The 19,612-nt window shown below is 43.9% G+C and overlaps 1 long non-coding RNA gene across 1 annotated transcript; it reads left to right on the top strand.

Moving 5' to 3' along the window:
* Nucleotides 1-7,956: 7,956 nt before the first annotated feature.
* On the top strand, nt 7,957-19,095 carry LOC138894947 (uncharacterized). The gene is made up of 2 exons (XR_011409134.1): nt 7,957-8,428; nt 18,985-19,095. It is a non-coding gene; the product is annotated as an uncharacterized lncRNA (long non-coding RNA).
* The last annotated feature ends 517 nt before the right edge of the window (nt 19,096-19,612 follow it).

Genomic DNA, 19,612 nt, shown 5'->3' with positions numbered 1-19,612 from the left:
TTATAAGGATTTGAACAAAGCATGACCCAAAGACTCCTTTCCGCTGCCCAATATCGATCGCATGATCGATGCCACGGCCGGCCACGAGATCCTCACTTTTCTCGATGCCTATTTCGGGTATAATCAAATTCAGATGAACTCGGAGGACCAGTAAAATACTTCATTTGTCACCAAATATGGAACATATTGTTATAATGTGATGCCCTTCGGGCTAAAAAATACAGGGGCTACTTACCAACTCCTAGTAAATAAAATGTTCGAAGAACAAATAGGTAAATCAATGGAAGTTTATATTGATGACATGCTAGTTAAGTCCCTGCGCGCATAGGACCATTTGACCCATTTACAGGAAACGTTCGAGATTTTGAGGAATTACGACATGAAGCTCAACCCCAAAAAATGTGCTTTCAGGGTCGGGTCGGGCAAGTTCCTCGGCTTCATGGTGTCAAATCGGGGAATCGAGATTAACCCCGATAAAATCAAGGCTATCGAAGACATCACCATCGTGGACAGCGAGAAAGATGTACAGAGGCTAACGGGACGGATAGTAGCCTTAGGCCGATTCATTTCGAGATCATCAGATCGAAGTCACAAATTTTTCTCTCTACTAAAAAAGAAGAACTATTTCGCTTGGACCCCCGAATGCCAACAGGCATTAGAGGAACTAAAACGATATCTATCAAGCCCACCACTACTTCATACTCCAAAAACAGAGGAAAAACTTTGCTTGTACTTGGCATTATCGGAAATCGCAGTAAGCGGTGTCCTAGTTCGAGAAGAGCAAGGTACGCAATTTCCCGTTTATTATATAAGTCGGACCTTAGGAAAAGCAGAACCTAGATATCCGCACCTAGAAAAATATGCACTTGCACTAATAAGTGCCTCTAGAAAGTTAAGAAGGTACTTTTAATGTCACCCCATATGCGTATTAACCACTTACCCGCTTCGTAATATTTTTCACAAGCCCGAACTATCAGCCGGATTGGCCAAATGGGTTGTCGAACTCAGTGGGTACGATATCGAATATCAACCCCGTACGACCATCAAGTCTCAAATTTTAGTAGATTTCGTGGCCGATTTCACGCCAACCCTCGTACCTGAAGTCGAAAAAGAACTCCTGTTGAAATCGGGTACGTCATCGGGGGTATGGACCCTTTTTACGAATGGAGCTTCGAACGTGAAGGGGTCCGGGCTAGACATAGTTTTAAAGCCACCCACGGGTAATACTATTAGGCAATCTATCAAAACTACCAAGTTGACTAATAACGAGGCCGAGTATGAGGCCGTGATTGCAGGTCTCGAGCTAGCTAAAAGCTTGGGAGAAGAAGTCATTGAAGCCAAGTGTGACTCTTTGCTGGTGGTAAATCAAGTAAACAAAACCTTCGAAGTTCGAGAAGATAGAATGCAAAGGTATTTGGACAAACTACATGTCACTTTGCACCATTTTTAACAATGGACTTTACAACATGTTCCACGAGAGCAAAACAGCGAGGCTGATGCACTTGCGAAATTGGGATCATCGGTCGAGGAAGATGAGTTATGCTCGGGGACTGTCGTTCAACTCTCGAGATCCATGATCGAAGAAGGTCATGCCAAGATAAATTCTACAAGCTTAACCTGGGATTGGAGAAATAAGTATATTGGATATCTAAAGAACGGAAAGCTCACATCGGACCCTAAAGATTTAAGGGCTCTACCAACCAAAGCTACTCGATTCACGTTGGCTTCAGATGGAACGCTATACCAAAGGACATTCGATGGACCATTGGCAGTATGCTTAGGTCCGGGAGATACCGATTACATCCTACGTGAAGTGCACAAGGGTACTTGTGGGAATCACTCCGGTGCCGATTCATTAGTCTGAAAAATAATCAGGGTAGGGTATTATTGGATCGATATGGGCAAAGATGCAAAGGAATTTGTTCGAAAATATGACAAATGTCAAAGGTTTTCACCAATGATCCATCAAACCGAAGAGCAACTTTATTCAGTCCTATCCCATGACCATTCATGAAATGGGGAATAGATATCGTCGGCCCTCTGCCATCGACCCCGGGTAAAGCTAAATTCATTTTATTTATGACTTACTATTTCTCTAAATGGCTTGAAGCACAGGCGTTCGAGAAAATAAGAGAGAAAGAGGTTATAGACTTTATCTGTGATCATATCGTATGTCGATTCGGGATACCCGTCGAAGTAGTGTGTGACAATGGAAAATAATTTGTCGGCAGCAAAGTGACGAAATTCTTCGAAGACCACAAAATAAGAAGGATATTATCAACACCGTATCACCCCAGTGGGAAAGGATAGGCTAAATCAACAAACAAAACTATCATTCAAAACCTAAAGAAGAGGCTGAACGACGCTAAAGGAAAATGGAGAGAAATCCTACCCGAAGTCCTTTGGGCATATCGAACAACATCAAAATCTAGTATGGAGGCAACCCCGTTCTCCTTAGTATATGGCTCTGAAGCCTTGATACCAGTTGAAGTCAGCGAACCCAATGCCAGATTTCGATATGCAACAGAAGAATCAAATAACGAGGCTATGAACACTAGCCTCGAATTATCGGACAAAAAACGAGAAGCCGCCCTCGTCCAATTGGCCGCCCAAAAGCAACGAATCGAAAGATACTATAATCGAAGAACCAAGCTCCGCCATTTTAAGCCCGGGGACTTAGTTCTAAAGAAAGTCACCCTTAATACCCGAAATCCAAACGAAGGAAAACTAGGACCGAACTGGGAAGGACCATATCAGGTTCTCGAAAACGTCGGAAAGGGATCATACAAGCTCGGCATTATAAACGACAAACAATTATCAAGCAATTGGAATGTGTCGCATCTAAAATGATACTATGCTAAGGTACGACCCTCCCATATTCGTTTGCATTTCAAAACTAACCCCTGCAGAAGTCCGATCAGGAGCTAAGATAAACCCTTCAATACGAAGCCTTAGGTCTGAAAGCACGCGTTGCACTCTTTTTCCCTTAGACCAGTTTTATCCCAAATGGGTTTTTCGACAAGGTTTTTAACGAGGCAACCATTGATCGTGCTAACTTAGAATAATTTAACAGTATCCGAGGCCTCTTTACAATCAACCTCGAATACTGGGGGGGGGGGGGCATTACCCCTCAAACATATCAAGCTCGATGCAAGAAAGTTACTTCATAAACAACATAGTTCTGATAGGAAAATTTGTAAGAGCCAAATGGTCAAAACGAACCATGCTCATGTAGTTCGCCCGAGCCCTGACACAAAATATGAACACATGTATAATGACTTACAAAGAAAACTTTCTTCTTTACCCACATCTTATATCCAAGAAAACGTTCCTCTATTTTGATATTTATTATGCAAACAAGCTTAAGGGCCGACCGCTATCCCTTAAATCGGGGACTGCCAACCGAAAATCAACGAAGCCCAAGGGCTACACCGACTCGAGTTCGAGCAAGCACTCACTAGACCATTATGCCTACGGGCTACATTATTTCGAGTTCGAATCATTCACTCGACCATTACGCCTACGGGCTACATTATTTCAAGTTCGAATCATTCACTCGACTACTAAGCCTACGGGCTACTTTTAATTCGAGTTCGAGCAAGCACTCACTCGACCATTAAGCCTACGGGCTACTTTTATTTCGAGTTCGAGCAAGCGCTCACTCGACCATTATGCCTAAGGGCTATATTATTTCGAGTTCGAATCATTCACTCGACTAATAAGCCTGTGGGCTACTTTTATTTCGAGTTCGATCAAGAACTCACTTGACCATTATGCCTACGGGCTACATTATTTCGAGTTCGAATCATTCACTCGACTACTAATACTATGAGCTACTTTTATTTCGAGTTCGAGCAAGCGCTCACTCTACCATTACGCCTACGGGATACATTATTTCGAGTTCAAATCATTCACTCGACTACTAAGCCTACGGGCTACTTTTAATTCGAGTTCGAGCAAGCACTCACTCATCCATTAAGCCTACGGGCTATTTTTATTTCAAGTTCGATCAAGCACTCACTCGACCATTACGCTTATGGGCTATATTTCTTCGAGCTCGAATCACTGACTCAACTAATAAGCCTAAGGGCTACATCACTTCAAGTTTGAGTAAGCGCTCGCTCGGTTATGGAGGCAACGAGGTCCAAATTTGATTAAGGCGTGAACAAAGTCTTCACAAGACAGGAAACAAAATAGAAGCAAGTCGGCAAAAAAGGGGATATTTTTATATACAAAATTGTTTACATGATTGATTACAACGTAAAAACTAAGGACTAAGCTTCCTGGTCATCCCCAGGAGCGGTGTCTTCTCTATCGGGCTCCCCCCCATTTTTGGATCCGCTCTTACTCCCATCGTCATCATCATCGTCATTGGAAACCAAGGCTTCAACATCGGCTTTGAGTTCTTTGGCCCTTTTTATCTCTTCAGTGAGGTCGAAACCTCGAGCATGGATCTCCTCGAGGGTCTCCCTCCGAGATCGGCACTTAGCAAGTTCAGCGACCCAATGTGCTCGAGTATCGGCGGTCTCGGCTGCCTTTCTTGCTTGGACCTGGGCAGCTTCAACATCAGCCCGATAGACGGTCACGAGTGCATCAGCATCGGCCTTTGCCTTTTCGGTGTCAGATTCAGCCTTGGCAAGTACAGAGGCCAACCGAGCCTCGAGCTCCTCTATTCCTCTTGCTTGGACCGAGCTTTTCTCCTTCATTTTTTGAAGTTGGTTTTTGGCCGATGAAAATTGGGCTCGAGCAGTTTCTTTCTCTGCAACAAAGTGGTCCATTCCTTCTTTCCACTTCAAAGACTCCGCTCTTATCACATCAACTTCTTCACAGAGTTTTCCAATCATCTCGATTTTCTGCTGCAGCTATGAGACCGAAAGATTAGCCATCATTCCGGTATCAAGCCCATAGGCTTTTAAAAGCATTATTACCTGCTCGGATAGATCGATCTGATCTTGGTGAGCCCTGGCCAACTCAGCTTGGAGGTCTTTTATTTCCTCTCCCCTTTGGCCCAAAAAGAGATTTAAGGAGTTCCTCTCCTACGTAACCTGTTGAAGCTCAGCCTCGTATCGACGCAGCTCGGTTCGGGACCAAGAACATGATTTTGATGAACTGCCACGGCCTGCAAAGAAAGAAGAAATGAAGTAAAAAAAGAAAAGCAAACTTAAAGGTAATGCCATATGATTTAAGGCCTACCTGATTCAAAGCCTGCTGCACTCTGTGAAAAAGATCTGATGCGTCACTTGAATCGGCAGTGTCTTCGACGCCGATAAACAGGCCACGAAAAGGATCCTTTCCATCATGAGGCCTATCTAATTTGAGAGACCCCAAAGCTTGGGCTTCCCGAATTGCCCCTATGAAAAAGGCAGGGAAGGTGGGCGAGCCTTCGATTGCTACTGCCCCAAATGCGTTATTTGGGGCATTCTATTCGGTTCGAAAAGATTCGGGAAGAGCCCCTTCAGACATATCCCCCATCCGTCGGCTTCGATGGAAAATATCTTCGATCTCCAGCAACTCGGGGACTCGACCCGAATCTCTCTCTGATATATCCTCAGTTCGAGGCGGAACCTTATGAACCACCATCGATCCAGCTGCCTGTGGAGCGTCGGTGGTCTTCTTTGTTCGGGCCACCAGAGCAGACCCATCGTTCTCTTCTTCTTCCTCTTCTTCATCCCTCAGACGCAGAACTGATTCTACGGTCAAAGGAATGACATTCTTGTTCGGCTTACGAGCCGTCCTCTTCTTCAGTTTTGGATCTTCGGGAACAGAAGCTCTTTTCCTTTTATTTTCCTTCACCGGCTTTGGGACAGAGGCCAAAGTTTCTTCCTCGATGGACATGGGCCTCAAAACCGCATCTTTGCCCAAACCTGCATATGGAAAATTTTATTAATATTTGGAAGGCATCTCCTTCGAATTATTAAAGAGTATGAGAAAGGGGATTACCGTGATTTTTGGCCTCCCACCGACCCTTTGACAAATCACGCCATGAGCACTCGGTGTATGTGGAAGTTGAAACAAGAGCTTGTACCCAGTTCTTGAGATTGGGAACTGCTCCGGGCATCCAGGGAACCGCTACATCACAAAAAGAAGAGTATCGATGAGAAAAGAAATGAAAGAAAAAAATAGAAGGAAGTAACAGCATGATCACACTTACGTTTCATATTCCACTCCTCGGGAAAGGGCATCTTTTCGGTCGGAATCAGGTCCGAAGTTCTCACTAGAACAAACCTGCCCATCCAACCCCGATCCCTGTCCCCGTCAATGCTCGAGAATAGAGCCTTGGTAGCCCGACGCTGAAGTTTTATTAACCCTCCTCGATAAAGTCGAGGACGGTACAATCGGATAAGATTGTCGAGGGTGAACGGCATCCCCTCGATTTTGTTCATAAAGTATCGGATCAAGATAACTATCCACTAAAAAGAAGGATGGACCTAGCCTAGGGTTATTTGGTATTGACGACAGAAATCAATAATAACGGAATCGAGGGGACCTAACGTGAAAGGGTAAGTATATATATTCAAAAACCATTTCACATAAGTGGTGATATCTTCGTCAGAAGTAGGAATTATTACTTCTTTTTTATCCCAATTGCAATCTTTCTTTAGCTGTTTGAGGTGCTTCTCAGTTATCGAACACATGTACCTCGATACAGGCTCACATCGGCCAGGGACCGATGAGCCTTTATCGGCCTTAAATTCAGAAGTGAGAACACACGCCCCGGGAACGCACTCCTCAGGCCGTGGTTCTGCCGGTGTCTCATCGGCGGTACACTGTGAAGATGAAGCATTCTCTTTCTGAGGAATGGTTTGTGATGTTTTCGCCATTTTCGAATTTAAAGGTGAGGAATAGAAGAAAGTGACAAAGATTTGGTAAAATTGAAGAGGGGCTTTTTGCAAAGAGAAATCACATATTTGCGGGTAAGCCGGAGAATACGAAAAGGGACTTGAGAAATTTGGAAGATTGAAGATGTAAAAGTGGTAAATGATAAAAGGAAGGGTTATTTATAGGTTTAAGCAATGGCGGTTCAGTATCAGCGGTAGCCGACCACTGTTTGACATGCATTAAATGCCTTGAAAGACTAAATTGACGAAAAAACTATCACGTGCGTCATGATCGAGCCCGATGAAAACGTCAGCTTATAATCCGATCGAGCCATTGAAAAATCATATCGTTTCTCACCACATTTTTCCTGAGAAATGAGGGGACTATCTGTATACGGTCGAAATAGATATCGGCCTTCGTACGCCTGATCGGGTTCGAAAGATAATCGATCGAAGTAAGACCTGGAGATGGGTTCCGAAGATAGTACAAACAAGCTTCGAACCCGAGGGGACGATCAATGTCGAGTTCGATATCATTATCAAGCTCGGATCCAAATCGAACTATAATGTAAAGTAAAGCTATCAAGCTTATGATCCAGTGACCGACCAACGTTGACCCCGAATCAATTCGAGAGCTCCAGTCAGAATCGAGCTCAAGCCAAGATCGAGAGCTCGAGTCAAGATCGAGCTCACAGACAAAAGCCGTTGCAATCCCACTAGAGGAGAGAATCTTGGTAGGAATTGTGGAAAAGCCGGTTTATCTTGGGTCTCCCACTGAGTATTTTTAATTATATTTAAAGCAAGATCCCTCTACTATAAAGGGCATGGTTATCATTTCTGTAAAGGCAAGTTTTTGCTAACATTGTAATTCAAACATCATATTCTCCTATAGTGAAGAGTTGTTCTTTCAAGCTTCTTAATTTGATTCCACTTGTTTAGCCCAAAATTTCATCTTCTTTACGACCTTGTCTACTTGGCATTCTTTGCAATCTATACTTGATATTTCTATTTATCCTCACGATTTATAGTAAGCTACACCGCATATCCTTAGAACTACGTACAAATTCAACTCTATCCGTTTTTCGTGTAAACAAACTCACCGGCGTTTCCGATGGCTCAGGTGAGAAACAGTAACAATATTTCAGTTTCTTTTGTTCCGGATAGTTCTCATCCATGAAGCGATCAAATGGATATTTTACACTGACATCTTTTCTTGGATAATAACTACTTTCCAAGTAATAATAGTGGTTTCCACTAACTAAGTCTATTCCTGGTCTTACTTGTGTCGGAATATGTACTTGGCGGAAGTATATCATTCATTTTAACACAGCTGTGAGGTGATCATTCATGAACTAATCTTCTTCTTTGTTGACGAAAGCAAGCAATTTAAAATCTACTTCAGCTGCAGCTCAGTTTTGGTTAAGATTTCTTTTTTTATGTGTCTCGACTTTGGAACAGCTAAGCTTTCTTGTCATGGGTACAGGAGAACAGCTTGTAGAGGCTTAGGCTGCCAAAACATGTTCTTTCCATTGGTGGAATCCTACAAGTGGAGCTCTTACGCAGAGTTCAAAGACAAGAAATGGATGGTCTATATTATATATGTGTATACGGTTAAAACCGATCCTCGATCATGAAGATCAATCGAGGATGGCATCTCAGTCAAGGGGTATCTTCATGGAGAACCCGAACGAATTCCGAGACGGGGGCGTCGAGCTTGGGGCGTCTCGACCGATACAGGTCCCGAACATAGATGCCCGAAAGTGATCACCAAGCTCGAAACCAAGGCCGAGGTTCCGATCCGACACCGAGCTCGAGTCAGTATCGAGCTCACAGACAAAAAGTTGTTACAACCGCACCAAAGGAGAGAATCTTGGCGGGAATTAAGGAGGAGACACACCATCATGGGTCCTCCACTAGCAATATTATTTCATTATGTTTCTATAGATAAAGTAGTGATCCTTGGCTATAAAAGGCAAGATAGATTGTAATAGAAGACATCTTCCCTGGGATTAAGAATTCATTGTGTTTATTTTTCTAAAGCTCACTAAGTATCTTTGTTCATCATTTCCTATTTTACATCATAAATACGTGTATTGTTATCTTCAGATCAAAGGAATCTACTTACCCTTAGAACCATACATAAATTTAACGTTATCCGATTTTTCGGGTAAACAGTTTGGCGCCCATCGTGGGGCTAAAAATAACAAGTGATAATTTGATACAAATATACAGTACACTCCAGCTTGCAACTTCATACCAGCAATGGCTCTGCCAATCGACCTCGAAGCCGGCCTTCAGGATGAAACCAACAACTTGGTGCCCGTGGCCGAAAGGCTACCCAACAACGGTAATGAGGCTCGAATCGAGGAACCCGAAATTCAAGCCGAAGTACCAGTAGATATCAATTCACGAATGGCTCTAGAAGTGAATCAACGTTCCGAGCAGGAAAGAAGCGTTCAGGGTGGCGCTCGACCTATAGCCCGAGACACCCACAGCACGGGGGAAATCGGCGTCAGCTTGCGTATGATTTTCGAAATGCTACAAGCCCAACAAGTAGCGATAGCTCAGTTGCAGAGCCAAACTCATATGCAAAGTAATCCAAACTCCAATCCACTTCTTCCAGAAGTAACCCCCAGAACGGAGCCCGACACAGTGAAATCGAACGAGCGAGAATCAGGAACCGCTCCTAAAATTGCTAAACTGCTCGAGGAACTCACAAAACGAGTCGAATCCAGCGACAAAAAATTCGAAACATATGATGCTAGGATCGATCAGATCCCGGGGGCTCCGCCCATGATGAAAGGGCTGGATTTGAAGAAGTTCATACAAAAACTTTTCCATCGAGCGCGGCCCCGAAACCGATCCCAAAAAAGTTCCGTATGCCCGTAATTCCCAAATATAACGGTACGACCGATCCTAACGAACATCTCACCTCCTATACATGTGCCATCAAAGGCAACGATTTGGAAGACGATGAGATCGAGTCCGTATTATTGAAAAAGTTCGGAGAGGCCCTCGCAAAAGGAGTAATGATCTGGTATCACAACTTGCCACCAAATTCTATCGATTCTTTTGCCATGTTAGCAGATTCGTTTGTAAAAGCACATGCTGGTGCCATAAAGGTCGCAACGAGGAAATCAGATCTATTCAAAGTAAAACAAAGGGGTGACGAAATACTGAGGGAATTTGTATACCGGTTTCAAATGGAACGCATGAATTTGCCACCAGTCACAGACGACTGGGCCGTACAAGCTTTCACCCAAGGGTTGAACGGACTGAGTTCGACAGCGTCACGTCGGCTGAAACAAAGCTTGATCGAATACCCTGCAATAACCTGGGCGGATATACACAATCGGTATCAATCAAAAATCAGGGTCGAAGATGATCAATTGGGATTTCCGTATGAACCCACGCGTCAGAACCACTCAACCCCTAAAATTCTGAAGGAAACCAACAGAGAACAAAGGTCAAACAGAGACCGATACCAGCCGTACGTCACAGATCGGGTGAACCACGGTTCGGCACATGAGACAATTAGGAATAACCGCAGGTATGATCCAGGGCAAAATTCTCGGGGACTTATGAGCAAGAGAGGCTTTGATAAATATGCCGATCCTATAGAAGTTCCTCGATTATCGAAATATAACTTCAACATCGATGCATCCGCATCATATCGGCTATCGGCTATCGGATGCATCAAAGATACCAGATGGCCTCGACCCATGCAGACCGATCCGGCCCAAAGGAATCCCAATCAAATATGCGAGTATCATGGCACCCATGGTCACAAAACGGAAGAATGCAGACAATTAAGAGAGGAAGTAGCCCTCTTGTTCAACAAAGGGCACCTTAGGGAATTTTTGAGTGATAGGGCGAAGAACCATTTTAAAAACAAGGACTTCGGCAAGCAAAACGAAGAAGAAGAACCACATCACATCATTCACATGATCATCGGCGGCGTCGATACCCCTCAGGGACTTATGCTCAAACGCACTAAAACGTCGATTGTGAGGGAAAAGCGATCTCGAATTCAAGATTACATTCCCTCAGGGACTTTATCGTTCAATGATGAAGATGCAGAGGGAATCATCCAACCCCATAACGATGCACTGGTAATATCCGTACTCATGAATAAAATTAAAATTAAGCGTGTGTTAATTGATCCAGGTAGCTCGGCCAATATCATCAGATCGAGGGTCGTAAAACAGCTCGTCCTACAAAACCGGGTCGTGTCCGTAACTTTGGTTTTAAACGGATTCAATATGGCATGCGAAACCACCAAAGGCGAGATAACCCTACCGATAAACGTCGCCGGAACAATTCAGGAAATAATGTTTCACGTGATCGAAGGCGATATGAGATATAACGCCCTTTTCGGAAGGCCGTGGATCCACAACATGAGAGCTGTACCATCGACCCTACACCAGGTCCTCAAATTCCCAACACCGACAGGTGTCAAAATAGTGTACGGAGAACAACCAGCCGCAAAGGAAATGTTCTCCGTCGAGGAGGCAAAACCAACATCTTCGTCTTCGCCGGTGAATGGATCAGGTTCAAAAGGAGGCACAGTCGAAGACCAGAATTCCAAATAGCAACCAAAGACATCGGCCTCGACCCAGCCAGATAAGCAGAGCATCGAAGAAGATAATGATCAGTGGATCCCTCGATCCTTCGTGACCCCCGATGACTCCGATGCCACCAAATCAACTATTGAGGAATTGGAGATCGAATACTGGCCCGAACGAAAGGTATACCTGGTAAGGGGTTTGAGCCCCGAACTCAGGAAGAAAATCATTCAATTTCTTATCGATAACATCGATTGCTTTGCTTGGTCCCATTTAGATATAACAGGAATCCCGCCGGACATAACGACATATCGACTAAGTGTGTCCCCTAGATTCAGACCGGTGAAGCAAAAAATAAGACCCCAATCGGAGGTGAAGCACGCATTCATAAAAGATGAGGTAACTAACCTGCTCAAAATAGGATCCATTAGAGAGGTAAAATACCCCGAATTGTTGTCCAATGTGGTCTTAGTGCCTAAAAAGGGACACAAACTTAGAATGTGTATAGACTACAAGGACTTGAACAAAGCATGCCCCAAAGATTCTTATCCACTTTCCAACATCGATCACTTGATCGATGCCACGGCCGGCCACGAGATCCTCACTTTTCTCGATGCCTATTCCGGGTATAATCAAATCCAGATGAACCTGGAAGACCAGGAAAAGACTTCGTTTGTGACCAGATATGGAACATATTGTTATAACGTAATGCCCTTCGGGCTAAAAAATGCAGGAGCTACTTATCAATGCCTAGTAAATAGAATGTTCGAAGAACAAATAGGTAAATCAATGGAAGTCTATATTGATGACATGCTAGTCAAGTCCCTACGCGCACAGAACCATTTGACCCATTTGCAGGAAACATTCGATATTCTGAGGAAATACAACATGAGGCTCAACCCCGAAAAATGTGCTTTCGGAGTCGGCTCGGGTAAGTTCCTCGGCTTCATGGTGTCAAATAAGGGAATCGAGATTAACCCAGACAAAATCAAGGCCATTAAAGACATCACCATAGTGAACAGCGTGAAAGCTGTACAAAGGTTAACAGGAAGAATAGCAGCCTTAGGCCGATTCATTTCGAGATCATCAGATCGAAGCCACAAATTTTTCTCTCTCCTAAAAAAAAAGAACGACTTCGCTTGGATACCGGAATGCCAACTAGCGTTACAAGAACTGAAATGATATCTATCGAACCCACCACTGCTGCACACTCTAAAAACCGACGAAAAACTTTACCTGTACTTAGCAGTATCAGAAGTCGCCATAAGCAGTGTCCTGGTTCGAGAAGAGGAAGGTACGCAATTTCCTGTTTACTACGTAAGTCGGACCTTAGGGGAAGCGAAAACTAGATATTCGCACTTGGAAAAATTGGCGCTTGCGCTGATTAGCGCCTCTAGGAAGTTACGACCGTACTTCCAATGCCACCCCATAAGCGTATTAACCACCTGCCCACTTCGTAATATTTTACATAGGCCTGAACTATCGGGCCGATTGGCCAAATGGGCCATCGAACTCAGCGGGTATGATATCGAATATCGACCTCGAATGGCCATCAAGTCTCAAATTTTAGCAGACTTCATGGCAGATTTCACGCCGACCCTCGTACCCGAAGTTGAAAAAGAACTACTGTTAAAATCAAATTTATCGACGAGGGCGTGGATCCTCTTTACGGACGGAGCTTCGAACGTAAAGGGGTCCGGGCTAGGCATAGTTCTAAAATCTCCCACGGGTAACATTATTAGGCAAGCTATTAAAACTATCTGGTTAACTAACAACGAGGCCGAGTATGAAGCCATAATTGCAGGTCTCGAGCTAGCTAGAAATTTGGGAGCGGAGGTCGTTGAGGCCAATTACGACTCTTTGCTGGTGGTGAGTCAAGTAAACAAAACCTTCGAAGTCCGAGAAGGCAGAATGCAAAGGTATTTGGACAAACTGCTTATCACTTTGAACCATTTCAAACAATGGAGTCTACGACATGTTCCACGAGAACAGAATAACGAGGCCGATGCGCTTGCTAATTTGGGATCATCGGTCGAGGTGAATGATTTGAACTCGGAAACTGTCGTTCAAATTTCAAGATCTATAATCGAAGAAGGGCACGCCAAATAAATTCTACTAGCTTAACCTGGGATTGAATACTTAAAAAACGGAAAGCTCCCTTCAGACCACAAAGAGTCCAGGACCCTTCGAACTAAAGCTGCTCGAGTTACTTTGACTACGGACGGAACGTTATATCGAAGAACATTCGATGGACCGATGGCGGTATGCATAGGTCCGGGAGATACCAATTACATCCTCCGGGAAGTACACGAGGGCACTTGTGGAAATCACTCCGGTGCCGACATGTTAGTTTGAAAAGTGATCAGAGCAGGGTATTATTGGATCAATATGGGAAAAGACGCAAAAGAATTTGTTCGTAAATGCAATAAATGTCAAAGGTTTGCTCCAATGATCCATCAGCCCAGAGAACAACTTCACTCGGTCCTATCCCCATGGCTATTCATGAAATGGGGAATGGACATCGTCGGCCCCCTACCATCGACCCCAGGTAAAGCCAGATTTATTTTGTTTATGACTGACTATTTTTCTAAATGGGTTGAAGCGCAGGCGTTCGAGAAACTAAGAGAAAAAGAGGTTATCGACTTTTTGTGGGATCATATCATATGCCGATTCGGGATACCATCCGAAATAGTATGTGATAATGGGAAGCAATTCATTGGCAACAAAATCACAAAATTCTTCGAAGATCACAAAATAAGAAGGATACTAGCAACCCCGCACCACCCCAGCGGAAACGGACAAGCCGAATCAACAAACAAAACTATTCTTCAAAACCTGAAGAAGAGATTGAACGACGCTAAGGGAAAATGGAGAGAAATCCTGCCCGAAGTCCTTTGGGCATACCGAAAAACATCGAAATCCAGTACAGGGGCGACCCCATTCTCCTTAGTATATGGCTCCGAGGCATTGATACCACTCGAAGTCGGAGAGCCTAGTCCCAGATTTCGATGCACGACGGAAGAATCAAATAATGAGGCTATGAACACCAGCCTTGAATTATCGGATGAAGGACGAGAAGCTGCCCTCATCCGGTTGGCCGCACAAAAGCAATGAATAGAAAGGTATTACAATCGAAGAACTAAACTTCGCCACTTCAAGCCAGGGGACTTGGTGTTAAGGAAAGTCACTATCAATACTCGGAATCCAAACGAAGGAAAACTAGGACCAAATTGGGAAGGACCGTACCAGGTGCTCGAGAACTTTGGGAAAGGATCGTACAGGCTCGGCATCATAAACGGCAAACAGCTATCAAGCAGTTGGAATGTATCACATCTAAAACGGTACTACTGCTAAAGTCCGACCTTTCCCATATTTATTCAACTGTCCCGCACAGAAGTTCGAACAAAGAACAGAAGTATTCTTTTACTCAAAAGCACGTGTTGCACTCTTTTTTTCTTAGACCGATTTTTTTCCAAATGGGTTTTTACGGCAAGGTTTTTAACGAGGCAACCATCGATCGTGCTGCGCTTTTAAAACAGTATCCGAGGCTTTCGACCCTTAGCCCGAACGGCCTCGAATACCGGGGGGGCACCAGGCCCTCAAATACATCGAGTTCAGATGCAACAAAGTCTTATCACAACAATAGAGGAAAAATTTTAAAAGCCAAAATGGTCAAAATGAACCATGCTAATATAGATTGCGCCAAAACATATGTACAATGACTTGAGATTTATTATGCAACCAGCCTGCGGGCATATCGAGTTATATCGAGTTCGAAATAAACACTCGAATATTAAGCCTACGGGCTACTTCTATATCGAGTTCGAAATACTCAGTCTACCGTTGAGCCTACGGGCTACTTCAACATTGAGTTCGAAATAATCACTCGAATATTAAGCCTACGGGCTTCCACATTATCTCAAGTTTGAAATAATCACTCGAATATTAAGCCTACAGGCTACCACATTATCTCGAGTTCGAAATAACACTCGAATATTAAGCCCACGGGCTACTTCTATATCGAGTTCGAAATAAACACTCAAATGTTAAAGCCTACGGGCTGCCGAGTTGGAACGAGGGCCCAATCGAGTTTGAAACATTGAAAAAGCTATGTTTACTCAGAGTTTACGTTAACCACCACATTATCATCAACTCAACAAGCAAAACGTCACTCCAAATCTGATCGATCAAAATCGACCTTTTTATATATATACAAAATTACCTACATCATTAATTTACAGATATGGAGAGTTGGACTCTAAGCTTCTGGGTCAGGGTCTTCCCCACCCTCGGACCCGCTTTTGCTACCATCATCGTTATCATCATCAGAAGCCAAGGCTTCAGCTTCTGCTTCAAGCTCTTTTGCCTTTCTTACCTCTTCGGTAAGGTCGAAACCTCGAGCATGTATCTCCTCGAGGGTCTCCCTCCGAGATCTACACTTAACAAGTTCGGCAACCCAATGAGCTCGAGCATCGGCAATCTTCGCCGCTTCCCGGGCCTCCACCTGAGCGGCCTCAGCATCAGCTCGATATACAGCAATAGACTTATCCGCCAAAACTTTCGACGACTAAACCTCCGCCTTAGCCTCATCAAGTCGTATCTCAAGCTCATCGATTTTCTTAGCCTGAACCGACACCTTTTGCTTGACGTTTCGAAGCTGAACGTCGGCTGATAATAACTTTGTTAAGATGGTTTCTTTCTCCGCTGCCAGGCGGTCAATAGTCTCCTTCCACTAGTTGCATTCGGCCCAGATTTGATCGACCTCCTCTCGAAGTAGCCCGATCTTCTCGATCTTTTGCTGCAACTGAGACAACGAAGGGTTAACTTCCACAGTCGAGTCGAATCCATACTTTAATAGAACGAGGCTCACCTGCTGATCGAGCTCGACCCTTTCTTCACAAACCTTAGCCAAATCCACTTGAAGATCCTTTATAACCTCCTCCTTTTTGCTACAAAGAAGCCGAAGGTCATCTCTTTCACCTAGGACCTTCCAGAGTTCGGCCTCACACTGGCTAAGATCAACTCGAAACCTACCGATGGCCTGCATAGTTAGAAACTGTCATCAACACCAATAAAACAAAGAAGGATCACCGATATCGGAACCATCAAGTATGGAAAAGAACAAAGAAGCCAAGTATGGAAGAATCATTACCCGAGTAATAAAATGCTGAGCTTCCTCTAACAAAAGAGAAGCATCACCAATATCGGAACTATCATCAACACCAGTAAAACAATCTTTAAAAGGATCCGCTGCACCTGAGCCAGCACCAATATCGGGAGTCTTCAGCTCTCGAGCCTCCTTCAACGCCTCCTCAGAAAAAGATGGAAGAGAAGGTGAATGACCCATTGCCATTGCCTCGAGCAAATCACTCGGAGTACTCCGATCGAGAATTAGGTCTTCGGAACCAACCCCGATGGGTACGGCCGCTATCGGCTCAGCAGCTCTAGCAACCTCGACTGCCTCCGTAGGTCAAACTACCAAAGGGGAGGAGCTATCTTCTTTTTCTTCTTCCTCCCTCAGTCGTTGGACCGAGTCGATCGAAAGGGCAATGATTTTTCTCCTCACCTTTCGAGTTTTGGGCTTAGGGTCCTCCGGCCGAGAGAAAGCCCTTCGTTTCTTTTCATTTCCCTGTTCCAAGACCGGGGACTTGTTTCCTTCATCACCGCTCGAAGGCCTCAAAAGGGCATCCCTAGTTACACCTATATACAAAGGAAAAATCGGTAACGAAATGAACGCAGAATATACCTCGAGGGAAACAGGAACCAAACCTCACCATGATTCTTAGCCTCCCATCTACCTTTAGCCAAATCACGCCAAGCGCGCTTGGCATAGGATGAAGTTGAGGCTAACTTTCGAACCCAATCCTCGAGATCAGGCACAGCTTGTGGCATCCAAGGTGCAGCTGGACATCAGAAAATAATATTAACAAAAACGAAAAAAGACACGAAAAGCAAACAAGAATCACTTACGGTCGAAATTCCATTTTTCAGGAACAACATTTTTTCCTCCGGGATAAGATCACGAGTCCTCACTCGAATATATCGACCCATCCAACCTCGATCCTTATCTTCATCGATGCTCGACATCAAAGCCTTCGATGCTCGATGATGTAGCCTAATTAGTCCACGATAAATCTGAGGCCGATACAATCGTATAAGGTGGTTCAAAGAAAAATCCAACCCTCCGGCTTTGGTAGAGAAGAAACACAATAAGATGACTATACGCCATAAGGAAGGATGAATTTGGCCGAGGGTGACCTGATATCTCCTGCAGAAATCAAAAATCACGGGATCGACAGCTCCCAACGTAAAGGGATAGGTGTAAACACTTAAAAATCCCTCCACGTAGGTAGTGACGCTCTCATCGGAGGATGGGATTTGTAACACAATCTCAGAACCCCAGCCGCAGTCTTTTTTGACGGCCTCGAGGTGAACCTCCGCTATAGAGCACGTATACATCGATACGTGCTCACACCGACCCGAAACGGACGAAGGGTTCTCCACCCTAAAATCAGTTTTTAAAATACATGGGCCGGGAATATAATCTTGAACGGACGGCTCGGTCGGCGCCTTATCGTCACACGGCCGTGAGGAGGAAGCTTTCTCCTTGTGAGGTACGATTTTTGAAGTTTTCGCCATCAATATGAGAAGAAAAGTCGCAAAGGAAGGTGAAAGAGGGGACAACACCAAAACTCTGGTATAAGCGGCACTACAGCAACGAAGTAGAGAAAATAATCAAAGGGAATTTGGGAAAAGAGGAAGCACAAAAGTGGAAAACGTTATATTGGAAAACTATTTATAAGGCATGGCGATTCGTTTCTAGCGGTGGCCGACCACCAATTGACACACATTAAATGCCTCGATAAAACTAAATCGATAGGACAGCTATCACGCACGTCATAGTCAAAGTCGATAGAAACGTCATCGTTGATTCGGTCGAACCTTAGGGAAATCACATCGTTTCTCGTCATCTCCTTTCCAAGAAACGAGGGGGCTATCTGTATACGGTTAAAACCGATCCTCGATCATGAAGATCGATCGAGGATGGCATCTCAGTCAAGGGGTATCTTCATGGAGAACCCGAACGAATTTCGAGACGGTGGCGTCGAGCTTGGGGCGTCCGAATCGACCGAGGTAACATCGACCGATACAGGTCCCGAACATCGATGCCCGAAAGTGATCACCAAGCTCGAAACCAAGGCGGAGGTTCCGATCCGACACCGAGCTCGAGTCGGTATCGAGCTCACAGACAAAAAGCTGTTACAACCGCACCAAAGGAGAGAATCTTGGCGGGAATTAAGGAGGAGACACACCATCATGGGTCCTCCACTAGCAATATTATTCCATTATGTTGCTATAGATAAAGTAGTGATCCTTGGCTATAAAAGGCAAGATAGATTGTAATAGAAGACATCTTCCCTGAGATTAAGAATTCATTATGTTTATTTTTCTAAAGCTCACTAAGTATCTTTTTTTCATCATTTCCTATTTTACATCATAAATACGTGTATTGTTATCTTCAGATCAAAGGAATCTACTTACCCTTAAAACCATACATAAATTCAACGTTATCCGATTTTTCGGGTAAACAATATGGTCAGTTCCCTTTTGGTTTATTGGCCTCCAAAAATGAATTCTATTTCCTGCTATTACTGCAGTCATAGTCTACCATATGGTAGTCGTATATCTAAATGAGGATGTGAGTTCAAAAGGGCATTAATATATGATTTCTGTCACAAGTTTATCCACAGCTCTCTCAGTTGTTAATAATTATTGCACGTAGTTTTTGTGGGTGTTGGATATCACTGAGTTTATTTGAGCAGATTATACTCTCTGATGTGAATCATTAACACGCTTAATTCATCTTCATAACAAAGTAGAAGATACTCAGCTGACTGATAAACTGCTTGAGGCCACTTTAGTGCCTGCAACAGTACCAACATGCTTGATGGTTGGTCCAACATAATAAAAAAGCTGGATGGATAGGTGACGATAGTGACCATGTTGCTAAATACGGTTAAAATCATATTTTTGTATATAGTATAGTTATGACTGTTAAATATAGTCTTTCTTTAGCCTGTAGTACTTTGCTTTATAAGGCATCCTAACAAAACCTTTTAGTATACAAAAACATATTCCATAACATGTTTTTTTTTCTATGCCCCAGGATATATAGATTTAAGTACCTATATATAGCTCTATTAACAAAAATACTGCTCCCTCCGTTCC

This window comes from Nicotiana tomentosiformis, chromosome 6, assembly GCF_000390325.3.
Source record: "Nicotiana tomentosiformis chromosome 6, ASM39032v3, whole genome shotgun sequence".
Classification (NCBI taxonomy): domain Eukaryota; kingdom Viridiplantae; phylum Streptophyta; class Magnoliopsida; order Solanales; family Solanaceae; genus Nicotiana; species Nicotiana tomentosiformis.
The sequence above is the reverse complement of the archived record's forward strand: the minus strand, read 5'-3'. Positions and strand labels throughout refer to the sequence as shown.